Genomic DNA, 24,143 nt, shown 5'->3' on the forward strand with positions numbered 1-24,143 from the left:
TACGGCATGTAATGCCTTAAAGGAAAATATTATGAAAATGATCTACAGGTGGTACATAGAATCATAGAATCATAGAATCATAGAGTTGGAAGAGACCACAAGGGCCATCGAGTCCAACCCCCTGCCAAGCAGGAAACACCATCAGAGCACTCCTGACATATGGCTGTCAAGCCTCTGCTTAAAGACCTCCAAAGTAGGAGACTCCACCACACTCCTTGGCAGCAAATTCCACTGTCGAACAGCTCTTACTGTCAGGAAGTTCTTCCTAATGTTTAGGTGGAATCTTCTTTCTTGTAGTTTGGATCCATTGCTCCGTGTCCGCTTCTCTGGAGCAGCAGAAAACAACCTTTCTCCCTCCTCCATGTGACATCCTTTTATATATTTGAACATGGCGGCTTCCGGAGGCGGCGCGTTCAGCAATGGCGGTCCTCTTCAGCTGCTGAAGAGGGGCTCCGCGGAAAAGGGTCGTGCGCTGCGGCACAGCGACGACCCACGTAGAAAAACCACTGGTAGAGGGAGCCAGTGGCCGTGGGATTCGGCGGGCACCAGGAGCGACCTCGGAAACGCAGAAGGGACCCCGTAAGGGGTTTTGGAACGTGGAGGGGGTAGCGGTGCTGTGAATCCATCGCTCTTTCCGCGGAAGTGAAGCCGCGCGGCTGCTGCTGATCGGCGCTGACCTTTCTTCTTTGAACAAAAGAACTGAAACAACATACTCGTGAGTAAGAAATCCGAGGCTTTATTTGGACCTAATTTGAAGAATTTTGGCTGAAAGCGGGAGACGCTAAAAAGGAAGTCAGTCTTCCGGCTCTGTTTAAAGTACCCAGCAAAGGCTCTTTAAAGCGGAAGCGTTGAAAGGAGTTTAAAGAAGCTGGATTATACCTCGCAAATTCGGATTTGCTTGATTAAAAGTTAAGGAAAGGCTAAAATTGCTATAAGTGGACAGAGACTGTGAACCCTCTTTCTTTCTTATGTGGATTACAATTTTAAGATACCCTATTCTCGGGCTGACCGGATACAAGGTAACACCAGACTGCGGTAACTGTGTACAAAAGTTAAATGTCATACAGGGCTACTTTGTAAGCTGTAAAAAGGAAACTGTTGCATGCACCTTTGTAAAGAACTTTTACTCTCTGCAGCTAAATTTGAAAATAGGGGGCTCCCCCATTGTTTTGGACTTTATTTAACTTTCTTGTGGAAACTTGACGGTGGAAACTTTTCCTTCTTCTCCTCAATTTATTGGGGAGCTCCCCCTGCTGGATTTTGGAATTATTAATCTCTGGGAACTGCCGGTTGTTTTGGAATGGATGTTTATTTTTCCTGGATTGCTTTTCCCATGGGATTTACAATTTGACCTTGACGCCTGGACAGCTGTGGAATGAGTGGCGTACCAAAAACAAGGGCTGCTAAGAAAGCAAAACAAACTGAACTTTTGCAATTAACTTTGCCTGTGCAGGCACGAAGATCGTCTGTCCCTATTGTGACAGGCCTACAAGAAGGACAACCCAAGCAGCCAGCTTTTGGGGATATGGCTGCAGGAGGGCTAGACCCTGTTTCTAAAGAAATATTGGACCAGCTGGCAGCATTAAATAAGAAAGCCGACGAACAAGCAGCTAAATTTGAGGAACAAGCGGCTAAATTTGACCAGGTAACAGCTACAATTAATAAACTGACAGATCAAGTCGCTCAAAATACACAGGCAGTTGGCAATATTGAAAAGATCACAACAGAAAACCGAAAACTAGCACAGGAAGCAAATACTAAAGCAGACCAAAATAAAGAGAAGATAGAGGAACTAAGAGGAGAAGTAAGGCCACTGAGCAGACAGGTCACTGAACAGCAAGCGTTTCTGTCCATGGCGGAATTGAAAAACAGGGAATGCAATCTCAGGATTAGAAATATCCCAGAAACAGAAAAAGAGGACTTGATCAGCTTTCTGACATCAGAAATATCCAAGTTCTGGGGTTTGGCTGAAGAGAAAGACTTTAAAATAGTTACCGCCTTCAGATTGGGAAGAGTGGTGAAGAAGGACAAACCAAGAGATTGCTTGACCATTTTGAGATTCAAGCAAGAAAAAGAGAACATACTCGGCCTACATTTTAAAAACCCATTGGTGATTCAGGGAAAGAAGGCAGAAATCTTCAGAGACATCCCTAAACAGTTACTGGACTTAAGAGCTACATATAAAGACTTGGCAAGTTTACTGAGAAACAACAAAATCCCTTACAGGTGGGAATTCCCTCAAGGACTATCTTTTACCTTGAAAGAGAAGAAGGTAAGAATCAGAACAGCAGAGGAGCAAGAAAAGTTCCTAAACGACCACGGGGAGGACCTTCGGAAGGGAGTAGCAGGAGCCTGGCCACCTCCTTCGTTTGGTTTCAACCCGGTTCCACCTCCAGACAAAGATGACAAAGGAGACACCCCTACAGGCCAATAAATTAGCCCGAGATGTCTCTGCAGCTCCTTAGTTGGAACATCCATGGTGCAAATTCTCCCGAGAAAAGGAAAAAGATTTTTCACATATTGAGAAAAGAACAATTAGACGTCATTTGCCTTCAAGAAACACACGTGACTAGGCTCCACAGGAGAGTGTTAATCAACAAGAGACTAGGCCAAGAATTCATCTCATCAGACAAGGTTAAAAAAAGAGGAGTAGTGATATATGCAAAGGAGAACCTAGCACCAAAGTTGGTCTTTAAAGATGAACAAGGAAGAATTTTGGCGATCGAAATACAATCACAAGGAGAAAAAATTTTGATAGTAGGAATCTATGCACCAAACGATGGAAAATCGGAATTTTACAAGAAGCTGCATGAGAAAATGTTGGACTATATTGACTATACTAACATCATCTTGATGGGTGATATGAATGGAGTTGTCTCTACATACATGGATAAGTCACAAAATCAGAATTTGACCAAAGATGGCAGACTTCCTAAGACTTTCTTCGAACTTACAGACAGTATGGATTTGATTGATATCTGGAGGACAAAGAACCCTCTGGGTAAAGAAGGAACATTCTTTTCTGAGGCCCACCTATCGTGGACAAGAATCGACCAAATTTGGACATCTAGAGGACTGGCACCTAAGACAAAAAAAGTCGAAATCTGCCCTAAAACCTGCTCCGACCATAATGCCTTGAAAATAGACCTGAGACTCACACCAGCTGGATCTTTCAGATGGAGAATGAATGATTACTTGCTTAGAGACCAGGAGATTGTGAAGAAGGCCCAAAAAACATTGAAAGATTACTTCGAGATAAATTTGAATACTTCGGTGGAAAAGAAAACAATCTGGGACGCGAGTAAAGCTGTTATGAGAGGGTTTCTGATACAACAGAACACTATTAAGAAAAAACTCTGGAATGGCAAAAAGGATAAGATTTTGGAGAAGATAAGAGACGAAGAGAAAAAGTTGAGACTAAACCCAAAATCAAAAGAAGTTTTAAGAGAAATAAAATTCCATCAAGCACAATATGCCAAACTGATAAATCAAGAAATCGAATGGAAAATTAAACAGATGAAACAAAGATCATTTGAATCTGCAAATAAATGTGGGAAGCTGCTGGCATGGCAGCTGAAAAAGAGACAGAAATTGAACTTTGTTACCAATCTGGAGGTGGAAGGAGAATGTATTCAGAAACCAGAAGACATCAGAAAGTGTTTCCAGAGATATTTTAAAAAACTGTTTACTCAAGGACCCCAAGTAGAGACTGAGATAAACAAGTTTCTAAAAAGTTATGGCCTACAAAAACTAACACAAGATAAACGGACACTCCTGAATTATAATATAACACAACAGGAAATGGAAAGTGCCATTCAGAATTTGCAGTTAGGCAAATCTCCAGGCCCAGATGGACTTACCTCCAAATACTATAAGATACTGAAGGAATATTTGGCCCAGCCATTATTGGAGGTATGTAACCAATTTATGGAAGGGAAGGGGGCACCCGAATCGTGGAAAGAGGCATTCATCACTTTGATACCAAAACTGGAATCTGAAAAGACTCAACTTAGGAATTACCGTCCCATCTCACTCCTAAATGTGGATTACAAAATTTTTGCTGACATTCTAGCAAACAGACTGAAAAAAGTTTTAATTGAAACAATCCATAAAGACCAAGCAGGCTTCCTTCCCGGCAGGCATTTGTCTGATAACACCAGGAATATTGTCGATGTTTTGGAGTTACTACAGACGAATTTGAACACGAAAGCAGTTTTGATCTTTATAGATGCCGAGAAAGCCTTTGACAATGTATCTTGGAAATTTATGAAAAAAAAATTGGAAGGGATGGGAGTGGGAAGGGCGTTCCAGAATGGTATTGAAGCAATATATTCAGAGCAAAAAGCTAAACTGATAGTAAACAATGTGGTGACAGAGGAGTTTAAAATTGAAAAAGGGACACGACAGGGATGCCCCCTATCACCCCTGTTATTTATTTCTGTCCTGGAGGTGTTGCTGAACTTGATTAGGAAAGACCAGCAGGTGGAAGGAATACAGGTCGGAGAAAGACAATATAAATTAAAGGCCTTTGCAGATGACTTGGTTTTGACATTACAGGAGCCAGAGGCTAGTGCAAAAAGAGCTTTAGAATTAATTTCTGAATTTGGTCGGGTGGCGGGATTCAAGCTGAACAAACAAAAAACTAAGGTTTTGGCAAAAAACTTGACACCTTCAGAAATAGATGGGTTCCAGAAGGAAACAGAACTAAATGTGGTAACAAAGGTGAAATACCTGGGGGTTAACTTGACTGGGAGAAATTTGAATTTGTTTAAAGATAATTACGAAAAATGTTGGTCAGAAATTAAAAAGGATCTAGATATTTGGTCAAGATTGAAACTTTCCTTGTTGGGAAGAATTGCAGCAGTTAAGATGAATGTATTGCCAAGAATGTTGTTTCTGTTTCAAACCCTTCAGATCGTGGACAGAGTGGAATGTTTTGGAAGGTGGCAGAAGGACATTGCGAAGTTTGTCTGGCAGGGCAAAAAGCCCTGAATAAAATTTAAGATACTAACAGACGCAAAGGAAAGAGGGGGGTTTGCCCTGCCGGACTTAAGATTATATTATGAAGCTGCATCCTTCTGCTGGATGAAAGATTGGTTTTTGTTAGAAAACACTGATGTCCTAGATCTGGAAGGGTTTAACAATGCTTTTGGGTGGCATGCATACTTGTGGTACGACAAGGTAAAGTCTCACAGATTGTTTAAAAACCATATTGTCAGGAAAGCTCTATTCACTGTCTGGACCAAATATAAGGACTTATTCGAAAACAAGACTCCGAGGTGGCTATCACCAATGGAGGCAAAGGCCCCAAAAAGACTCAACATGGAGGTCGGCTGGGCAAAATACTGTGAAATAATAGAAAAATGTGGAGATAACTGGAGATTAATGAGTTTAGAAAAATTAAAAAATAAGGTGCGAGATTGGCTACATTATGCCCAAATCCAAGAGGTTTTTAAAAAAGACAAAAAAATTGGTTTCCAGGTGGAAAAATCAAAATTAGAGACAGAATTACTTGAACCTAAGACGAAAGTGCTTTCAAGAATGTATAACCTGTTGCTGAAATGGAACACTCAAGACGAGACAGTTAAATCAGCTATGATAAAATGGGCACAAGACATTGGGTACAACATAATGTCTGAAGACTGGGAAAGGTTATGGACCACCGGTATGAAATTTACGGCATGTAGTGCCTTAAAAGAAAACATTATGAAAATGGTATACAGGTGGTACATGACCCCAGTCAAACTTGCAAAGATATATCATCTGTCTGACAATAAATGTTGGAAATGTAAGGAGGCTGAAGGAACCTTTTTTCACCTCTGGTGGACATGCCCGAGGGTGAAGGCTTTTTGGGAAATGATTTACAATGAGTTGAAAAAGGTGTTTAAGTACACCTTTCAGAAGAAACCAGAGGCCTTCCTCCTGGGCATTGTGGGCCAGAGAGTGTCAAAAAAAGATAGAACTTTCTTTTTATATGCAACTACAGCAGCAAGAATTCTTATAGCCAAATATTGGAAGGCACAGGAGTTACCCACGCTGGAAGAATGGCATTCGCAGCTGATGGACTACATGGAATTAGCTGAAATGACCGGCAGAATCCGAGATTTGGGAGAAGAGACAGTGGAAGAGGACTGGAAAAAAATTAAGGACTATTTACAAAAACATTATAAGTTATATGAATGTTGAGAATTTGCTAAGTTTTTGGGAAAAACACGCTTCAGCATCGAGATTGGTAAAGGAGGGAAACTAAGTTATGAAGTTAAAAAGTATAATTCATAGACTATATAATTAAATGAAAATACAAAAACACACAAAATAAGGTATTAAATTGCTGTTTATTTTTATTGAAAAGAAAGCAGGGGATGGAAGATTTGGGGAAGTCCAGTTGATTATGATCATTAATTCGGAAAAGTAAATTTTCTTGTACAGTGGTGCCTCGCAAGACGAAATTAATTCGTTCCGCAATTCTCTTCGTCTTGCGGTTTTTTCGTCTTGCGATGCACGGTTTCCCATAGGAATGCATTGAAAATCAATTAATGCGTTCCTAGGTAAACCACCTTCAGACCAGGTCCGGGGACAGTCTGTCCCCGGACCTCTTCTGAAGGCTGGGGGGGGGGGGAACAAGGGCTTTTCTTCCCACCCCCAGCATTTTAAAAAACCCTGGGACAGCGGAGGACTTCTCCGCTGTGCGGGGCTATCTTAAAATGCTGGCGGGCGGCATTTTAAAATCGCTCCGGACAGCGGAGGACTTCTCCGCTGTCCGGGGCGATTTAAAAGCCCCTGGGAAGGCAGGCGGGGGGGACAAAGACTTTCGCCCCCTGCCCGCCTTCAGAAGGTGTTCCCGCCCCCCGCCCCACTTCGGAACAGCTTTCCGAAGTGGGGCGGCGGGGCCAGGTGTTCCCGACCCCCCTCCCCACTTCGGAAGAGCTTTCCGAAGTGGGGCGGCGGGGCCAGGTGTCCCCGACCCCCCTCCCCACTTCGGAAGAGCTTTCCGAAGTGGGGCGGCGGGGCCAGGTGTCCCCGACCCCCCTCCCCACTTCGGAAGAGCTTTCCGAAGTGGGGCGGCGGGGCCAGGTGTCCCCGACCCCCCTCCCCACTTCGGAACAGCTTTCCGAAGTGGGGCAGCGGGGCCAGGTGTCCCGCCCCCCCTCCCCACTTCGGAACAGGTCCTGGACCTCTTCTGAAGGCTGGCGGGGGCGAAAGTCTTTGCTCCCCCCGCCTGCCTTCAAAAGCTGTCCGGCCGCTGCTGGCGGAGACTTGCCGGCATGCCGAAGCCTGCGCGCAGCGCGCCCAGGCTTCGCGGATCTCTCTGCCAGCAGCGGCAGCTCTGCCGCTGCTGGCGGAGACTTGCCGGCATGCCGAAGCCTGCGCGCAGCGCGCCCAGGCTTCGCGGATCTCTCTGCCAGCAGCGGCAGCTCTGCCGCTGCTGGCGGAGACTTGCCGGCATGCCGAAGCCTGCGCGCAGCGCGCCCAGGCTTCGCGGATCTCTCCTGCCTTCAAAAGCCGTCCGGGATAGCAGGAAGCGCTTCCCTGCTATCCCGGACTGCTTTTAAAATGCTGGCGCTGGGGAGCAAAGCCTTTTGGCCCCCGCCAGCCTTCCTGGACCTCTTCTGAAGGCCGGAGGGGGGGGAAAGGCTTTGCTCCCCACCGCTAGCATTTAAAAGAGGTCCCCGGAGATTTCCCTATGGGCTTTCGTCTTGCGAAGCAAGCCCATAGGGGAATTCGTCTTGCGAGGCAAATCGCGGACGAAAAAACCTTTCGTCTAGCGAGTTTTTTGTCTTGCAAGGCATTCGTCTTGCGGGGCACTACTGTATAATCTTTTTTTCTGTAAAACCGCTTTTGATGTGCTGTTGGAGATGTATTTGACCCTGGAAAAAAAGCAATAAAAAATTATTAAAAAATATATTTGAACATGGCTATCATATCACCCCTTAACCTCCTCTTCTCCAGGCTAAACATGCCCAGCTCCCTTAGCCGTTCCTCATAAGGCATCGTTTCCAGGCCTTTGACCATTTTGGTTGCCCTCCTCTGGACACGTTCCAGTTTGTCAGTGTCCTTCTTGAACTGTGGTGACCAGAACTGGACACAGTATTCCAGGTGAGGTCTGACCAGAGCAGAATACAGTGGGACTATTACTTCCCTTGATCTAGATGCTATACTCCTATTGATGCAGCCCAGAATTGCATTAGCTTTTTTAGCTGCCGCGTCACACTGTTGGCTCATGTCAAGTTTGTGGTCAACCAAGACTCCTAGATCCTTTTCACATGTACTGCTCTCAAGCCAGGTGTCCCCCATCTTGTATTTGTGCCTCTCATTTTTTTTGCCCAAGTGCAATACTTTACATTTCTCCCTGTTAAAATTCATCTTGTTTGTTTTTGCCCAGTTCTCTAATCTGTCAAGGTCGTTTTGAAGTGTGATCCTGTCCTCTGGGGTGTTAGCCACCCCTCCCAATTTGGTGTCATCTGCAAATTTGATCAAGATGCCCTTGAGTCCATCATCCAAGTCGTTGATAAAGATGTTGAATAAGACCGGGCCCAAGACAGAACCCTGTGGCACCCCACTAGTCACTCTTCTCCAGGATGAAGAGGAACCATTAATGAGCACCCTTTGGGTTTGGTCAGCCAGCCAGTTACAAATCCACTGAGTGGTAGCATAGTCAAGACCGCATTTTACCAGCTTCTTTACAAGAATATCATGAGCACCTTGTCAAATGCCTTGCTGAAATCAAGGTAGGCTACATCCACTGCGTTCCCTTCATCTACCAGGCTTGTAATTCTATCAAAAAACGAGATCAGGTTAGTCTGACATGACTTATTTTTCAGAAATCCATGCTGACTATTGGTGATCACAGCATTCCTTTCTAGGTGCTCACAAACTGTTTGCTTAATGATCTGCTCCAGAATCTTCCCTGCTATTGATGTCAGACTGACTGGGCGGTAATTATTTGGGTCCTCTCTTTTCCCCTTTTTGAAAATAGGGACAACATTTGCCCTCCTCCAGTCTGCCGGGACTTCGCCTGTTCTCCAGGAATTCTCAAAGATGACTGCCAGTGGTTCTGAGATCACACCTGCCAGTTCTTTTAATACTCTTGGATGCAGTTCATCTGGCCCTGGAGACTTGAATACATCTAAACTAGCCAAGTATTCTTGTACTATCTCCTTAGTTATTCTGGGCTGTGTTTCCTCTGCTGAATCATTTGCTCCAAATTCTTCAGGTCGGGCATTGTTTTCTTTATCGGAGAAGACTGAGGCAAAGAAGGCATTGAGGAGTTCAGCCCTTTCTGTGTCCCCTGTTTGCATTTCACCATCTTCTCCTCTGAGTGACCCCACTGTTTCTTTGTTCTTCCTTTTGCTACGAACATACCCATAGAAGCCTTTTTTGTTGCTTTTAACCTCTCTAGCAAGCCTGAGTTCATTCTGTGCTTTAGCTTTTCTGACTTTGTGTCTACACGTGCTGGCTATTTGTTTGAATTCCTCTTTGGTGGTTTCCCCCATTTTCCATTTTTTGTACACATCCTTTTTTAATCTTAACTCAGTTAAAAATTCTTTAGATAGCCACCCTGGCTTCTTTAGGCACCTTCCATGTTTCCGTCTCACTGGTATTGCCTGACGTTGTGCTTTTAGTATCTCCCTCTTAACAAACTCCCAGCCATCATGAACTCCCTTTCCTTTTAGTATTACTGTCCATGGGATCTCACCCAGCACTTCCCTAAGTTTTATGAAGTCGGCTTTCTTAAAGTCAAGAAATTGAGTCCTAGTATGCTTGGCTGCTCCTTTCCGCTGTATAGTAAACTTCAGAAGAGCATGATCACTCGTGCCTAATGATCCTTCCACTTCTACCCCACTAACCAGGTCATCAACATTGGTTAGGACCAGATCTAAAATGGCTGTTCCTCTTGTTGCTTCTCCCACTTTCTGGACAATGAAGTTGTCTGCAAGGCCAGTGAGGAATCTGTTTGACCTTATGCTCTTGGCTGAGTTTGACATCCAACAAATATCCGGGTAATTGAAGTCCCCCATTACTACTATCTCCCTTCCTTTTGCATGCTTGGCCATCTGTTCCAGGAAGGCATCATCTATGTCCTCCGTTTGGCTTGGGGATCTATAGTAAACTCCCACAATGAGGTCCCTGTTATTCTTCTCTCCCTTAATTTTGACCCAAATGCTCTCACTTTGGCTTTGAGGTTCTAAATCTTGGATCTCTTCACAGGTATACACATCCCTGACATATAACGCCACTCCTCCTCCTTTCTTGTCTGGTCTGTTTCTCTGAAATAGATTGTATCCCCCCATTATTACATTCCAATCGTGGGACTTTTCCCACCAGGTTTCAGTGATGCCTATTATGTCATATTTAGTTTGCTGTACCAAGAGCTCAAGCTCATCTTGTTTATTTCCCATGCTTTGCGCATTAGTGTACAGACATTGAAGTCCATTAATCATTCCCCCGTGTCTCTTATTTAAGGATTTTTTCCTCCCACCACTAGGTCTGCGTGCTGTTTGCTCCATTTGGTCTATGACATTTGGATGATCATCTTCATCAATCGATAGGCTCCTACCTTCAGGAGCACTGTCTCCCTCCCCCACATTAATCAGTTTAAAGCCCTCCTGATGAGGTTTCTGAGATTTTTGGCAAAAACATTTCTCCCAACCGTTGTGAGGTGCAGCCCATCGCTTGCCAGAAGTCCATCTTCAAGAAACTGCAGTCCGTGATCTAAGAATCCAAACCGTTCCTGTTTACACCATCTACGAAGCCAGCTGTTCACTTCCACTATTTTTTCCTCTCTCCCTGCGCCACGTCGTTCAACTGGGAGGACAGATGAGATGACAATTTGTGCATTTAGTTGCTTCAATTTCCTGCCGAGAGCCTCGTAGTCTCTTTTGATCTTCTGGAGGCTATTGCTTGCAGTGTCATTGGTTCCCACATGAACCAAGAGGAAGGGGTATTTGTCAGTGGGTTTTATGATTCCTTGCAGTCGTTCAGTTACATCTTGGATCTTAGCCCCGGGCAGACAGCACACTTCCCGAGACATCTTGTCAGGCCCACAAATCACTGCTTCTGTTCCCCTCAGTAGGGAATCCCCTATCACCACTACACGCCTCCTCTTAGGTTTGGTCGGGGTTCTTCCATGAGCTGTCCGTTCCAAGGTCGCCTGCACATTCCCTGAGGACTGACTTTGCTGCTCGTCTTCATTTACCTGATCGACAGAAATGAGGGAGAGATCCTCAAATGGAATCTGCTCTTCGTCTTCCATGCTAGGGGAGAGGACCTCAAAGCGATTGTGTATTTCTAAACAATCAGAACGAACCCTGGGCCTCCTACGTCTTTGAGTCACGTTTCTCCATATATCTGGTTCCTGTGTTGGTGAACTAGCCTCCTTCTCAGGGGAGTCCCCTGTCTCCTCCTTGATGGAGCCGGTGTGGTCTGTTGCTTCCAAGAAGAGCTCCAGCTCTCTAATTCTTTGGAGCGTAGCTACACGTTCCTCCAGTTGCTGGACTTTGTCTTTTAAGAGGGCAATCAACATGCAATTGCTGCAGGTAAAGCTGCCTGCAACCTTTGGCAAGATGGCAAACATTGCGCAGGAACCGCAGGCGACAGCAGCTGTTCCCTCCCCCTTCATCTTGAGAATGTGTCGTTGGGGGTGGCTACAGTGGTCCTCCATCATAAAAAGAGTGAAGACAGGACAAATAACTCCCCCCCCACAAAAAAACACACACAAAAAAACTAGGTCTCCCCCAACAAACGTTAGAGACTAGCTCCCCTAAATCTAAATGATGGATCAAACTGTGCGCGCCGCTAGGCGCGCGCCGCTACCCTGCTAGGTCTGATAAGCTCCTCCCACAGCTAATCACCTTCCTCAACAGAAACCCTGCCCCCTCTGACCTTTGCACAGGGAGAACAGCTAATCAGCCACAAAGAAACACAAACACACAAGAGAAAACCCTTTTTGCTCCTTCTTCAACTGCTTCCTTGCTAGGTCTGATAAGCTCCTCCCACAGCTAATCACCTTCCTCAACAGAAACCCTGCACCCTCTGACCTTTGCACAGGGAGAACAGCTAATCAGCCACAAAGAAACTACATGACCCCAGTCAAGCTAGCAAAAATTTATCATTTGCCTGACAATAAGTGTTGGAAGTGTAAAGAAACCGAGGGTACCTTTTATCATCTTTGGTGGACGTGCCCAAAGATTAAGGCTTTCTGGGAAATGATATATAATGAAATGAAAAAGGTACTTAAATGTACTTTCCCTAAGAAACCAGAGGCCTTTCTCTTGGGCATTGTCGGCCAATTGGTGTCAAAGAAAGATAGAATTTTCTTTATGTATGCCACGACAGCAGCAAGAATACTCATCGCAAAGTATTGGAAGACACAAGATCTACCCACACTGGAAGAATGGCAGATGAAAGTGATGGACTATATGACACTGGCTGAGATGACTGGCAGAATCCGCGACCAGGGGAAGGAGACGGCGGAAGAAGATTGGAAGAAATTTAAAATCTATCTTAAGGACTATTATAAACTTGATGAATGTTAGAATGTCGAGGTTTTGAGAAAGAAAGGGTTACAGCGATATAAGATTAGATTAAAGGAAAGACTAAGAGGACAGAGGTTTGACAGAACTATTTAGAACTTGCTGAAAAACTTTGGACATTGGGATACAGAAAGGGGAGGTATGGGGGAGTCTGAGAAACAAGGTTTATGAAAAAAAAAGGGTACGAAACTATACATGTTTGTATGTCTTTTTATATGTTTGTATTGTTTTAAAAATTTTGTAAAACCAATAAAAAAATTTGAAGAAAAAAAAATAGAAGAGCTTGTTGGCATTATTCTAGGCTCTGTGTCAATTGACTTTGTGACATGATGGGGGGGGAGTTCTTATTTTTAGAGTATTTACCTGCAACCTCTTATGTGGGAATCTCAAGGTACTTTACAACTAGGTCCGAAAATAGGCAAACATTGAAATGCAGCAGAATAAACAGGCCTACAGTAAAAAAAAATCCCTCAAAGCCCATATTGGCTGGCAGCAGCATCCCCCCAAGTCCGTGATGGATAAAGACTTCCCCCACATGGAGCAGAATTGCACCCATGTTGGCAAAGGCCTCCTTTCTAGAAGGGGGAGCAGAGGCTGCCCCCACCCACTGCTCTCTTCTCCCAGGCATCTGAAGAGACAAACGGCTCCCCTTCTCTACCTGTGTGCCACAAGCCTGAATTGCAAGACAGTTCCCACTTTGGGGCAACAGGGAACAAACATGCAGAGGACGAGTTCGGAGGCTCCCCCAACAAAGCCATTTCCCTGGGCCCACCTGCCAGCCCACAGGAAAACGGCACGATTCTCCCCACCAACAGGACATAACAAGAAGATGGGGACTATAACATAGGACTTCCTAACTTGTGAGTTCTGATGAGCCGCTGCTGCTTCCCCAGTTTAAAGGATGGCGGCTCAGGTGAGCCATTAAGCTAGAAGGAGGAAAAGGACCGACCCCGGGATGGGCTGTCTGCCTTCCTGTTGCCTTCCACCCCACGACATCCTTCCCCAGCCTGGTGCACTCCAGGTGTTCTGGGGCTCCATCTCTCACCAGGCCCAGGCGGTATGGCCAGGGGTCAGGGATGGGGGCAGTTGTCCAAACCAGCTGGAGAGACTCAAGGAGGGCATTACAGCCTCAAAGCCCTTTCCCTACCTCTCAATCTGGACTTACCTGGCCTTGCCCCTGGCCGCCTTTAGCCAGATCAGCTGTGCTCGGAGCTGGGACAGACCCCTCTGGAGACTTGGAGGCAGAGGAAACAGCCTGGGTCCCCGCAAAGGTGATCACACTTTTCCTACTCCCAGACTGCAGGCTAGAGAACGTCGCTGCAAGCTGGTGACCCATTCCCTGGGTGGTGCACTGGGAAGAAGAAACCTCATCCAGAGATGGGAGGGAAGCACTTTGGCCAGTGCCATGGGGCCTTTCTTCGGAAAGCTGCTCGGGGACCTGCAATGGAGCACTGCCCAAGGAGGAGGAAATGTGGGAGGCCTGCTGGGAAGGCTGCTGGGCCCCCGACTCTTCCTGGCTAAGGGAAGCAGCTCTTCCAGTGGTATCTCTGGGAACAGAGGGCATCGAAGTGAGCTGGCAATGAGAAGGCTCAGCCAGGTGGCAGCCGGAGGTCTCTGGGGTCGCACCCCGGGATGCGTTGGGCGAACTTTTCTTCTCCATTCTGTGGACACGAAGGCAAGTCTTCTGACCACTGTACCAGCTGGTTTCAAAGGCTATTTTTTATGAAAGCTTGAAAAACAAAGAAAACACAATATACAGAAATCAGTGTCAGATATCAAGCATTTTGAAAACATAAAAATGAAAAGAAACAGAAGACGAAAAGCTTCCTTCTTTGTTGCAAAGTGATTCCCAAGAATAAGCCCAGAGTAGGTAGGCCTTTTGACTCCTGGGGAAATCACCGGCAACTTCATGCCAAATGCAGCAGAGGGAAGGGCCACAGGAGCTGCTATGAAACAGACGATCCTCAAATCACAGCTGTTTGATACAGGGATGGAATCAATCCTTTTGCTTCAGTCAAAACCTCAAGGGTCGTAGGTTGTGGTTAAATGAACTGGATGGTGTTACAAAGGATCTCAAAAGGAAACACCGTTTTTCGATTTGAAAACTGTTGAAAGATCTTTACCTATCCTGGGAACAGTACACCACAGTGGTGGGCAGTTCCACAGACCGTCCTCCTCTGCTCAAAATGCATACAGACCCATCTTTGCACGGGGAAGATCCAGACAAAAGGAGTCTGTTTTCAAAGTACCCGCGGAGGGGTTTAGAGGGCTCCATCCTCTTGCTTTCCCCGCCCCCCAATCACTGTTTCACTCTGGAAGGTGTCTCAGACCTGGGTGGAGCAGCCACAAAGGAAAGGCAAAGAGACAAGGTCCTGCCCAGATTCAGGCTTCCTCATGATCGGAATGCCTGCCCCCAGCATTCCTCCTCTGCAAGGCCTGCCTCCTCCCATGACAAAGTCTGCTCACACACTCTCAAGCTCCCATGAATGGCTGAGGCAGGTAAGGTTGTGTGTGTTGGAGGAGGGCAGGAGGAGGGCAGGAGCAGAGGGCAGGAGAAGAGGAGGTTAAGGGGTGATATGATTGTTGTTGTTGTTTAGTCGTTTAGTCGTGTCCGACTCTTCGTGACCCCATGGACCAGAGCACGCCAGGCACTTCTGTCCTCCACTGCCTCCCGCAGTTTGATCAAACTCATGCTAGTAGCTTCAGGAACACCATCCAACCATCTCATTCTCTGTCGTCCCCTTCTCCTTGTGCCCTCCATCTTTCCCAACATCAGGGTCTTTTCCAGGGAGTCCTCTCTTCTCATGAGGTGGCCAAAGTATTGGAGCCTCAGCTTCACGATCTGTCCTTCCAGTGAGCACTCAGGGCTGATTTCCTTCAGAATGGAGAGGTTTGATCTTCTTGCAGTCCATGGGACTCTCAAGAGTCTCCTCCAGCACCATAATTCAAAAGCATCAATTCTTCGGCGATCAGCCTTCTTTATGGTCCAGCTCTCACTTCCATACATCACTACTGGGAAAACCATGGCTTTTACTATACGGACCTTTGTTGGCAAGGTGATGTCTCTGCTTTTTAAGATGTTGTCTAGGTTTGCCATCGCCTTTCTCCCAAGGAGCAGGCGTCTTTTAATTTCGTGACTGCTGTCACCATCTGCACTGATCATGGAGCCCAAGAAAGTAAAATCTCTCACTGCCTCCATTTCTTCCCCATCTATTTGCCAGGAGGTGATGGGCCCAGTGGCCATGATCTTCGTTTTTTTGATGTTGAGCTTCAGACCATATTTTGCGCTCTCCTCTTTCACCCTCATTAAAAGGTTCTTTAATTCCTCTTCACTTTCTGCCATCAAGGTTGTGTCATCTGCATATCTGAGGTTGTTGATATTTCTTCCGGCAATCTTAATTCCGGCTTGGGATTCATCCAGCCCAGCCTTTCGCATGATGAATTCTGCATATAAGTTAAATAAGCAGGGAGACAATATACAGCCTTGCCGTACTCCTTTCCCAATTTGGAACCAATCAGTTGTTCCATATCCAGTTCTAACTGTAGCTTCTTGTCCCACATAGAGATTTCGCAGGAGACAGATGAGGTGATCAGGCACTCCCATTTCTTTAAGAACTTGCCATAGTTTGCTGTGGTCAACACAGTCAAAGGCTTTTGCATAGTCAATGAAGCAGAAGTAGATGTCTTTCTGGAACTCTCTAGCTTTCTCCATAATCCAGCGCATGTTTGCAATTTGGTCTCTGGTTCCTCTGCCTCTTCTAAATCCAGCTTGCACTTCTGGGAGTTCTCGGTCCACATACTGCTTGAGCCTTCCTTGTAGAATTTTAAGCATAACCTTGCTAGCATGTGAAATGAGTGAAATTGTGCGGTAGTTGGAGCATTCTTTGGCACTGCCTTTCTTTGGGATTGGAATGTAGACTGATCTTCTCCAATCCTCTGGCCACTGCTGAGTTTTCCAAACTTGCTGGCATATTGAGTGTAGCACCTTAACAGCATCATCTTTTAAATTTTTAAACAGTTCAGCTGGAATACCATCACTTCCACTGGCCTTGTTATTTGCAGTGCTTTCTAAGGCCCATTTGACTTCACTCTCCAGGATGTCTGGCTCAAGGTCAGCAACCACACTACCTGGGGTGTATGAGACATCCATATCTTTCTGGTATAATTCCTCTGTGTATTCTTGCCACCTCTTCTTGATGTCTTCTGCTTCAGTTAGGTCTTTACCACTTTTGTCCTTTATTATGGTAATCTTTGTACGAAATGTTCCTTTCATATTTCCAATTTTCTTGAACAGATCTCTGGTTCTTCCCATTCTGTTGCTTTCCTCTATTTCTTTGCATTGCTCGTTTAAGAAGGCCTTCTTGTCTCTCCTTGCTGTTCTTTGGAAATCTGCATTCAATTTCCTGTATCTTTCACTATCTCCCTCGCATTTTGCTTGCCTTCTCTCCTCCGCTATTTGTAAGGCCTCGTTGGACAGCCACTTTGCTTTCTTGCATTTCTTTTTCATTGGGATGGTTTTAGTTGCTGCCTCCTGTATAATGTTGCGAGCCTCCATCCATAGTTCTTCAGGCACTCTGTCCAGCAAATCTAAATCCTTAAACCTGTTCCTCACTTCCACTGTGTATTCATAAGGGATTTGGTTTAGATTGTATCTTACCTGTCCAGTGGTTTTTCCTACTTTCTTCAGTTTAAGCTTGAATTTTGCTATAAGGAGCTGATGATCTGAGCCACAGTCAGCTCCAGGTCTTGTTTTTGCTGACTGTATAGAGCTTCTCCATCTTTGGCTGCAGAGAATATAATCAATCTGATTTCGATGTTGCCCATCTGGGGATGTCCATGTGTAGAGTCGTCTCTTGTGTTGTTGGAAAAGCGTGTTTGTGATGACCAGCTTGTTCTCTTGACAGAACTCTATTAGCCTTTGCCCTGCTTCGTTTTGATCTCCAAGGCCAAACTTGCCAGTTGTTCCTTTTATCTCTTGATTCCCTACTTTAGCATTCCAATCCCCTATAATGAGCAGAACATCCTTCTTTGGTGTCACTTCGATAAGGTTTTGTAAGTCTTCATAGAACTGGTCAATTTCAGTTTCTTCAGCACCAGTAGTTGGTGCATAAACTTGGATTACTGTGATGTTAAAAGGTCTGCCTTGGATTCGTATCGAGATCATTCTATCATTTTTGAGACTGCATCCCAGTACAGCTTTCGCCACTCTTTTGTTGACTATGAGGGCCACTCCATTTCTCTTACGGGTTTCTTGCCCACAGTAGTAGATATGGTAGTCATCCGAACTGAATTCGCCCATTCCCGTCCATTTTAGCTCACTGATGCCCAGGATGTCAATATTTATTCTTGCCATCTCATTTTTGACCACATCCAACTTACCCAGGTTCATGGTTCTTACATTCCAGGTTCCTATGCAATATTTTTCTTTACAGCATTGGACTTTCCTTTCGCTTCCATGCATATCCACAACTGAGCGTCCTTTCGGCTTTGGCCCAGCCGCTTCATCAGCTCTGGATCTACTTGTACTTGTCCTCCGCTCTTCCCCAGTAGCATGTTGGACACCTTCCGACCTGAGGGGCTCATCTTCCAGTGTCATAACTTTTATATGCCTGTTGTCTTTGTCCATGGAGTTTTCTTGGCAGGGATACTGGAGTGGCTTGCCGATTCCTACTCCAGGTGGATCACGTTTGGTCAAAACTCTCCACTATGACCTGTTCATCTTGTGTGCCCTGCTCGGCGTAGTTCATAGCTTCCCTGAGTTCTTCAAGCCCCTTCGCCACGGCAAGGCAGTGATCCATGAAGGGGGGTGATATGATAGCCATGTTCAAATATATAAAAGGATGTCACATAGAGGAGGGAGAAAGGTTGTTTTCTGCTGCTCCAGAGAAGCGGACACGGAGCAATGGATCCAAACTACAAGAAAGAAGATTCCACCTAAACATTAGGAAGAACTTCCTGACAGTAAGAGCTGTTCGACAGTGGAATTTGCTGCCAAGGAGTGTGGTGGAGTCTCCTTCTTTGGAGGTCTTTAAGCAGAGGCTTGACAACCATATGTCAGGAGTGCTCTGATGGTGTTTCCTGCTTGGCAGGGGGTTGGACTCGATGGCCCTTGTGGTCTCTTCCAACTCTATGATTCTATGATTCTGTGTGGAATCTGTACACGTTTCTGTTGGCGCTTCCACTAGTGATTTATCTGTACAGGATCGGACTTCATTTCAGCCAACCACATCCTTCCTCTTCCCCCGACAGCATACTAGAGTTCATATGGATTTCAAAGCATGCTTTCAGAACTTGTATGCTTAGCTTTTAAACTCCACAAAATTAGCCTATGGCTAGGATGCTATTTATCAAAGTCTGTGCCCATTAAAATATGGTCAGATACAAGTATGCTTTCCCCCTTGCTATACAATTATTATTTTTAAAATTGCATTCAACCATTTACTATTTAAGCAGCTTATACACCACTTGACTATAATCATCTCTGAAGTGACACACGAGAAATACATTGCAGAAAAAGTTAACATGGATGACATCAGACTTCCGTTAAAAAGACCTGCTGGAATAAAAAAAGGATTCGGTAGGTGCTGGGTGCTCTGCCTGATGCTCTCAACTGACAAGATGTAGGTGTGGTTGAATCAAATGGGAACAGTGACCACAGTGCTATCAGACTCAACATACACAGTATGGAAGTGGACAATTGCTAAGGAAATCCAGAACAGTCACATTTGACTTCAAAAGAGGAGACTTCCTCAAAATGAGTCAAGGATGGCGAGCCCTTCTGTGCTCCAGAGGGCCTGGGTGGCCTCATTCCCCTCTTGTTCTGAGCACTGCAGAGGGAGGCAAACATGTCCTTCCTGGGGGCTGGTCCCTCCCCGCCCTGTTCCTGGAGGGCAGCAGGAGGAGGGGGCTGCTGCAGCTGCCTCCTTTGGGGGCATGGCTCACCTTGCCTGCTCCTGCCCTCCTCCAACACACACAACCTTACCTGCCTCAGCCATCCATGGGGGCTTGAGAGTGCCTGAGCAGACTTTGTCATGGGAGGAGGCAGGCCTTGCAGAGGAGGAATGCTGGGGGCAGGCATTCAAACTCAGCCCTGAAGCTCACTGGGTGACCCTGGGCCAGGCACTCACGCTCAGCCTAACCTACCTCAAAGGGCTGTTGTGAGGATAAAATGGGGGGGGGGGGAGAGAGAACTCTGCACACCAACTGGACCTCCTTGCAGGAAATGGGGGCTATAAATGTAACTGTGTCATTTGTACCCCACCCACCTCACTGGGTTTCCCCAGTCCTAAAATCCACAATTTCTCTGAATACTTCAAAAACCCAGTGGTGCAGGACCTCCTAGCATGCCATCTGCTGGGGAACATTTCCTAGCACTTGGCTGGGAGCTGCTGCAGCAGCGCTATAGTCAGGAAAGGCTTTCTGTATATCGGTAAGTCCCAACAGTTGAATAGGAACCTTCAAAAACAATGTATGTATTTGTATCTCAGATGTTTTAAGCTATTTCACATGTCCACCAAGCACGAGAAAATGTCCCTTCATCTTCCTGACATTTCCAACAAACATTTGGTATGTTTTCATGTATTCTAAATAACTTCTTGGGAGTTAGATACCAACCATACTTAAATATATATATATTTAAAAGTCTATTTTAAGTCATAACTCAATGTATATTTTAACTCTTTAGTCCACATATGTTACCACTATTCCAACTGTACAATATAACCAAAAAAAGAGAGAATCTTGCCCCTTTAATCATGCACTTTTTAGTTTGTTCCTCTTCCATTTAGGATTTCAACAAAAGTTTGTACATTTTTGGTATCACATGATGTGCACAATTGTATCTCAAAACCCGTCTTCCACTCTTCCATACCCCAAGTCTTCATTTCCAACTAGAATCTCTCAATCAATCAATCAATAATTCATTTATTTGTATGTTGCCTTTCCAAATTTCAAACCATGTGCAAGGCAGCTTACAAAAAAAATAAAATATTACATAACTGCGAACGTAACAAAACTAGTCGTAAATAGTTGCAAATTATTGATAAGATGGACTGTTTCAAGAAGTGGCAAAGAGACATATCTAGATTTGTCTGGCAGGGCAAAAAGCCCAGAATAAAACTTAAAATTCTCACCGATTCTAAAGACAGAGGGGGGTTTGCCCTGCCAGACTTAAAACTTTATTATGAGTCAGCAGCTTTTTGCTGGCTGAAGGAATGGCTACTTCTTGAGAATACAGATGTTTTGGATTTTGAAGGGCATGACAATGTATTTGGGTGGCATGCATATCTATGGTACGGCAAGATAAAAGCACATAAGGCATTTAAAAACCATATTGTCAGAAAAGCACTGTTCAATGTCTGGATAAGATATAAAGACTTTTTGGAGAGCAAAACTCCAAGGTGGCTATCACCTATGGAGGCGAAAGCCTTAAAAAAACTCAGCATGGAAGCTAAATGGCCAAAATACTGGGAAATTTTAGAACAGGAAGGTGATAAAATGAAATTGCAGAGTTATGACAAGCTTAAAGAGAAGGTGCGAGACTGGTTACACTATTTTCAAATAAGAGAGGTTTACAATTTGGACAAAAAAAATTGGTTTCCAGGTGGAAAAATCAAAGTTAGAAACAGAATTGTTAGAACCCAATGCTAAGATACTTTCAAGAATGTATAATCTGCTGTTGAAATGGAATACTGAGGAAGAAACGGTAAAATCTGCAATGATAAAATGGGCACAAGACATAGGTCACAATATCATGTTTGCTGACTGGGAGAAGTTGTGGACCACCGGGATTAAATTTACGGCATGTAATGCCTTAAGAGAGAATATTATGAAAATGTTGTACAGGTGGTACATGACTCCAGTCAAGCTTGCAAAAATATATCACTTGCCCGATAATAAATGTTGGAAATGTAAAGAGATTGAAGGTACATTCTTTCACCTTTGGTGGACGTGCCCAAGGATCAAGGCCTTCTGGGAAATGATATATAATGAACTGAAAAAGGTATTTAAATATACTTTCCCAAAGAAACCAGAGGCCTTCCTCCTGGGCATAGTGGACCAATCGGTGTTAAAGAAGGATAGAACTTTTTTTATGTATGCTACAGCAGCAGCAAGAATCCTCATCGCAAAACATTGGAAGACACAAGATCTACCCACCTTGGAAGACTGGCAGATGCAACTAATAGATTACATGGAGATGGCGGAAATGACTGGCAGAATCCGAGACCAGGGAGAAGAGTTGGTGGAAGAAGATTGGAAGAAATTTAAAACTTATTTGCAGAAGTACTGTAAAATTTTTGAATGCTGATGACATTGAAATGAATTGCAGGGGCTCTAGCAACAGGGTAAAATGTAAGATTGGATTAACAATTGATAAACTAATAGGACACGAATTTGCTGAATTAATTATTAAAAGGGATACAAGAACGGGAGACGTGAGGAAGTCAGGAAAATAAGTTAACTAAAGATGAAATTAAGAAAGAGGGAATTTTTGGGTTTTTTTGTTTTTCGATATGTGTTTTTCTCTTTTTTTCTTTTTTTGTGTTTAAAGTGTGTATTTTTGTATTTTGTAACTTTGTATTTTCTCTGCCTTTGTATTTTTCTGAACTTTTTTATTGTTAAAACTTAATAAAATATTGATTAAAAAAACTAGTCGTAAACAATGAACAAAATATCAAAAAGTACACAACGAAATTGAAAAAAAATCCACATAAATAATAAGATTCCACGTAAATCATATAATCCAAACTAAAGAGAAAAAAAATTATCATCAGCAACAGCAACCCCCCCCCCCCGGAAAAAGAACCCATAAACAACACCCCAACCCTCTTTTATCAAGTGTAAAAGAGAAACACCTTGTTTAAATTTTACAATCTCCCCGTTTCCACTTTAAGAACTCTCAATAGATTAACCATTTCTCTTTATCCGTCACCCTTTTGTCTATATCTATAAAAAGTGTCTTCTGGTGAAACCCAAAATAGAGTCTTTGTGTATAAACTAACTTTATATCTATTTTCAGATTCTTAATACGCCACACACGTCTAATACAGTGGTTCTCAAGGTGCGCATTTACTCTGACTTGATCTACCACAAATATCCAAGCCATCTAACCCTGAAATCCTAACCTTCTAATTGCAAGTCTCTTCTTTCTCAATATCCCCCATTCCGTTAACCGCACCAAGCAACAAACTTTAAAATGCAAGTTTAAAACGCAAGCTTTCCTTTGCATCTTGCAGAACTTTAAATGTAATTCGTGGGTTTTTTCACCTGTTCTCCAAACTTCGGTCTTTTTGCCATCCTTTAAATGGGAAATTAGTAGTCAAGCCATACTTTTTGGTAAAACGTTCGTCTGGATCCCGGAAGTCCTACCTGAGAAGAACAATGGGAGTGTCCGCTAGCGCCAGCCACTTCTCCTTCTGCAAGCAGCGCCACTCGAATTCCCACCTGGGATGAGCCGCTAAACGGAGCCGCCGGAGAAAGACTGGGGCGGGCGGCAAGTGGGAGGGGGAAGTCGTGCGCTTCTGTCCCGTCAGAAAAGTGCTGCCCCTCCCAGGAGGTTCGCGTCTCCGCTCCTCCACATGCAGCTGCTGGGTGACCTTGGGCCAGTCACACTTCTGTGAAGTCTCTCAGCCCCACTCACCTCACAGAGTGTTTGTTGGGGGGGGGGGGAGGAGAATGTTAGCCGCTTTGAGACTCCTTAGGGTAGTGATAAAGCGGGATATCAAATCCAAACTCCTCCTCCTCCTCCTCCTCCTCCTCCTCCTCCTCCTCCTCCTCCTCCTCCTCCTCCTTCTTCTTCTTCTTCTTCTTCTTCTTCTTCTTCTTCTTCTTCTTCTTCTTCTTCTTCTTCTTCTTCTTCTGGGCTGCCTCAAAGCCCATCAATTCAATTCAATTCAAAATCCTTTATTAGGCATAGCACACCACACATTAACAGAAAGACATCATATACAGACTGTATAAAATACGGGCTCAGCGAACACAATTTATCCCAGACCTATTCTTGACTCCAGGAAATAAATCGATGTACATAGATAATATAACACAACACAGCAACATCACCTACCATTAAAAGCCACTAAGTCTCTTTATCATGGCCCATTCTCTCTTCATGGACAGCATTTAAAAATTCAGCCGCTATTAAAGTAATTTGGTCCTGAACAGTTGGTTGTGTAAAAATCTGTTTATTCAATTTTAGGGCCTCAAATAATTGTTTTCTGGCATGACTGCCAAAATCACAGGAAAAGAATATATGCTCTAGAGTATCGGGTTCCTGTTTTCTGCATTTACAGAGACGCTCTGATTCTGGGATAGCTAAGTATCTTCCTCTCACTACCACCGAGGGAAACATGTTAAATCTGGCCAACATAAACAGCCTACGCGATTCATGTTTCTTCAGATTTGTCATGTATCCCTTTTGGAAATCTCTACACAAAGGGAGATTTAAGTGGATAGGAGAGCAGGTGCTGTGCTTTGCAACCTCAAGCATGGCGAGAACACTTTTTTCTGTGAGAGTCTTCCTGATAATTTCCCATGTTTCTTTGGGATCAGAGATTTCGAAGTCAGTTAGAGTGAGCCCTATCGAATCCAGTTTTCTCCTACAGATCAATGATA

Source organism: Podarcis vaucheri, assembly GCF_965113315.1.
Source record: "Podarcis vaucheri genome assembly, chromosome: W".
Classification (NCBI taxonomy): domain Eukaryota; kingdom Metazoa; phylum Chordata; class Lepidosauria; order Squamata; family Lacertidae; genus Podarcis; species Podarcis vaucheri.